A 5,000-nucleotide genomic window follows, 5' to 3' on the forward strand; every position below is an offset into this window, starting at 1 on the left:
TAAGGGCGTCAGCCATTGTTCCGATAGTTTAGAGCCAGTTACTAAGTTACCATGCGTCATTATGAGGGAATTGGCGTTACGACTGTTGAAGCGTATTCTTTAATAAAGATTAACAATCAAGCTGAGAAAAAAGTATAGAATCTGCATTTTGACGTACTCTTAAAAAACCCAATACAAACAGTTATTTAATAATATTGCCAGAAACTCGTTCTACAAATATGACTATTTTAAAATGATCCTAATCTTGTCAAAAACTCACAAAACTGGGATTAGGCATTACATGAAGGAATATAGATAATCCATCAACAATTTTATGTAGCCAGTAACAGGGATCACCCATCGTGTCCAAAGTTAGCAAATTGGAGGCGGGGGGGGGGGTGGGAGGGGGGAGTTAATGATCTTGACCAAATTATAAGGGAAGAAAGTGCCTGAAGTGGGGCTCGAACCTGGGACCTATAGAGTTACAGTGCAATTCCTTAACCACCCGGCTACTTAGCCCACATTATATCGGGAGCGATTAAAAAAATAAATTATGACGCTATTTGAATACGAAGTAAAATTCAGAATAAGATCTCTAACGAAAATTCAGAGGCAGCAAGAACCAAACCTTAAATTAACCATTGCTAAGTTTAATTTTTAAAATTCTTCATTAGTTAAGAAAATATCGTGGCTATACCAAAGTCTTATAATAATCACGATATTGAAAGATTCGAAACTTCCGTCTTGTTACAGCAGTGGAGTGTTACAAATGTAAGAAATTGTGGCGTCTGGTTGAAAAAGAAATGACCGATCGGGACAAATTGGGCTTTTTTTAAGCTTTTATATAGAGCAATATCCACTAAACGTGCTCAAAGCCCTTTACAAGGGGTCCCTGTCGAACAGCAACATTCAGCATTTAGGACGGGACATGACGCCTGTTAGGCGATATTACATTTTTTCCGGACAGAGACAACGCTGTTTACGGCCAGGTACTCATTTTACATCTGAGTACGGTGAGAGAATGTGATTAAAGAACCATCTCCAAGGACTCAACTATGCGCTGAGCGAGGCTCGAACCCAGGACCTTCCGATCCGAAAGCGAGTGTTATACCACTAGACCACATAGCCGCACAATGTCTGGAATAAGTTTCTATTTGTTTTAACAATGCTACATAATTTTCAGTACGGGTAGATGTAATATTCGATTTATTTCTAAAGATGAATGGCCTCTAAAGACTCCTGCCTTGAGTCCAATGGATTACGGCATTTGGTCATTGATGTCCATTATACTTTATATTGATCCTACAACCGTTTACACAGAAGCAGAGTTAAAAGAGTCAATTCAAAATGCATGGGATGAAATCGCAATTCAAGGCAATATAAAATCAATTGGATCATGGGGGGGGGGGGGGGGGGGGGGTGAGGGGTAAGCACAGTCAAAAATCAAAATGGGGGAATCGACGGATCACATCAAAATTTGAGAATGACGTCAAAATATTCGATATGGCAAATTTGCGCTGTTTCTATTACTTACTTATTTATCCGAACCACGACCACCTGAGCTCTAGCCCTTCGAGCTTGTGCCATGACGTAGCGCTGTTTCTATTCAAACAATCGTCAAATTCATATTTTTCAATATATTTCCCTGGGAGCGTGTGCACGTAAAGTTCAATAAATTGATTTGATTGTGGTGAAAGTTCAGACTTGCGTCAGTTAGGGTGTGTTAGCAACAGGCAGGATTCTAAAATCTTTAGGGGTTTTTTTTCTCGCACCCGATTCCACTGAGTCGCCGAGTCACACACATCACACCGTTTCGACATGATTTGTCACCTTTTCAAAAGTGAGATATTTTTAGATCGTTGATATTAAGCGGCAACACCATGCTTTAATCTCAGATTGTTTTCCCATAAAACCCTATCGTTTAACCTTGACATTGGGCTAAAGATTAACCTCGCTTCAATGGGTTATATAATATTTCTGCTATTCTCTAAAAGAACACATATTTGAAAATATTTGGCCAAAAAAATCGTCCTTTAAATTTAAATCGATTAAAATAACCATTAAATTGTCCAAAAAATTTCAAACCTTGGAATTTATTTAAAGTCGATAAAGCACCGGATTTGTGAGTTTTGAACAAGACAGGGGTCAATTCAATTTATCGATAGTTCATGACAAGATTTCTGGCCAAAAAATTTTTTCTCCCAGTTTTTGGCATAATTGTGTCAGGGTGTATTGAGATCAATCACGGTGTTGTTGTGGTTAATGAGAAGCCGATGACGTCATGAGAATTAGCTCCACGGGAGGTGTCCATTAGCTGTTATTAATAATGAACCACCTTATATACCCGATAAACAAACCGTGTCCTGGAAATCTACATCCATTCAATGTTAATATGTTAACCCTTTGTCCGCTAGCGTGGCAATTTGGATTCTATGTCGGAATGAACTAGAGAAAAAAAAAAATGAGTACATTATCATTATTAAAAAAAAAGACGAAAATAAAAAAAGTTGAGCTTTTATATATCGCAATATCTACTAAGCGTGCTCAAAGTGCTTTACAAGGGGTCACAAGCCAGCAGCAGCATTTATCATGTAGGACGAGGCATGACTGACGCCTGTCAGGCAATATTTCAATGGAGTATTTTTATGGCGAATGTCACAAAAAATTGAGGTCCAGATATCCTAGTCAGTAGAGCACTCGCTTCACACGCAAAGGGACCGAGATCGAACCCCCCCCCCCCACCCCCAGGTGTAGTTGAGATTTATTTTTTGACCCCCTGTGCATCCAACAGTAATTGGGTAGCTGGGTCTGTTAGGTCTGGCGGAAAATACATTGCCATAGACTAACGTCCTATCCAAAGGATAGCAAGCAATTTGTTTTGTCTGTTTCACGCTATAGAAACCGGCTTCATTGGCTCATGGCTTGAAAGGACTAAACTTGAACTTTTATATAGCGAAATATCCACTAAACGTGCTCAGAGCGCTTTATTAAGAATCCCTAACCAACAGAAACACGTATCATGTAGAAAGAGACATGACGCCTGTCAGGCGATATTACATTTTTTTCGGACAGACACAACAGCTCTTTACAGCTGGATTTTAATGGGTTGCATTCTAACCTGACTATATCTAAATTTAGATTTTAAATTGAGCTTTATGTAGCGCAATATCCACTAAATGTGCTCAAAGCGCTTTACAAGGGATCCCTGGTCAACAACAACATTTAACATGTAAGACGGGACTTGACGCCTGTTAGGCGATATTAAAAAATTTTCGGACAAAGACAACGCTGTTAACGGCCAGGTACTCATTTTACACATGATTACGGTGAGAGAATGTGAGTAAAGAGCCTTTTCCAAGGACTCAACGATGATCCGAGCGAGGCTCGAACCCAGGACCTTCCAATCAGAAAGCGAGTGTCATACCCTAGACCACATAGCCGCTACTTTTTTTATGGGCCAATATTCCACATTTTGACACGGATTGAATGGTTTAAGGCGGAATGTTACATAGATATATGTGGCCATGTGGTCTTGGGGTATGACACTCAGTTTCGGATCGGAAGTTCCTGGGTTCGAGCCTCGCGCTCGGCGCATAGTTGAGTCCTTGGAAAAGGCTCTTTACTCACATTCTCTCACCGTACTCAGGTGTAAAATGAGTACCTGGCCGTTAACAGCGTTGTCTTTGTCCGAAAAAAAAATTTAATATCGCCTAACAGGCATCAAGTCCCGTCTTACATGTTAAATGTTGCTGTTGACCAGGGATCCCTTGTAAAGCGCTTTGAGCACATTTAGTGGATATTGCGCTATATAAAGCTCAATTTAAAATCTAAATTTAGATATAGTCAGGTTAGAATGCAATCCATTAAAATCCAGCTGTAAAGAGCTAACTCACTCAATCCTAAAGAAGTTTGCTACTTTTCAAAATTGGAAAAAAAATGTATTACAAAATGAGCATGTACATAGAGATAGAGGTATAGTTTTATTCAACAACCATTAACATGTAAAACTAAAGACATTCGTTTTGATACTACGCCTAAATTTTTTCTCAGAAAAATGCAATAAATAGGCATGAAGCAAAAGTAACCCCGGTAAACTACGGATATAGTCGGTGTTAGGGTTGAGTGAGTTAACGTAACCAGCCATGGATAAGAATGGATTCAGTTCAATGGATTAACACCGACCCTTGTGGTTTCCAGTATAGTTAACGCTTTGTTAGGGAGTTAACGTTACAAAGAACTACAAAAAAATGTGTGATTGTTTAAAAGACAATGTCATTGATAAGATTACACAAAATAGTCTAGTCATTTGGAAATACGAATGACGTCTATCTATATTGTTGTAGAGAGTCCAATTTAGTAGGGAACAATTTAGGAGTGTTATTATTGATGAATAAATGATTATATTATGAACTATTATTAGTTAATCTAGCGTTGTGGTGTTATAGATTTGAAATCGATTTAGGTTCAAGGTCGCCGACTACAATAAAACATAAAAAAAGCAAATTCCAAAGCTAAATGAATTGAAAAAATAATAATGCAAGATATCAATAGACGAATACTATTATTTGTGTTCGTATCTTGTTTACAGGGAACCATGGGTATTTGTAACGGGTTGGTTGGTCGTGAGAATATTATTCATATTCATACAGTAATTTTTACTTACGTACAGTACTCTAAAAGAAATAAAACATGTTTTAAAAGATTTTGGTCACAAAACCTATCGTTCAAAATATGAAAATTATTATTATTATTACTTTTATTATTATTATTATTATTATTATTATTATTATTATTATTAATTATTAATTATTATTATTATTATTATTATTATTATTATTATTATTATTATATTATTATTATTATTATTATTATTATTATTATTATTATTAATATTATTATTATTATTATATTATTTATTATTATATTATTATTATTATTATTATTATTATTATTATTATTATTACCATTATTATTATTATTATTATTATTATTATTATTATTATTATTATTATTATTATTAC

At 36.1% G+C, this 5,000-nt stretch overlaps 1 protein-coding gene across 1 annotated transcript in view; it reads right to left on the minus strand.

Moving 5' to 3' along the window:
* The window catches only part of LOC144963807 (uncharacterized), a 27,685-nt gene that overhangs the window by 2,938 nt on the left and 19,747 nt on the right, over positions 1 to 5,000 (minus strand). The window lies entirely within an intron of this gene.

This window comes from Berghia stephanieae, chromosome 2, assembly GCF_034508935.2.
Source record: "Berghia stephanieae isolate SIO BIC M18660-M18661 chromosome 2, UCSD_Bste_1.3, whole genome shotgun sequence".
NCBI lineage: Eukaryota > Metazoa > Mollusca > Gastropoda > Nudibranchia > Aeolidiidae > Berghia > Berghia stephanieae.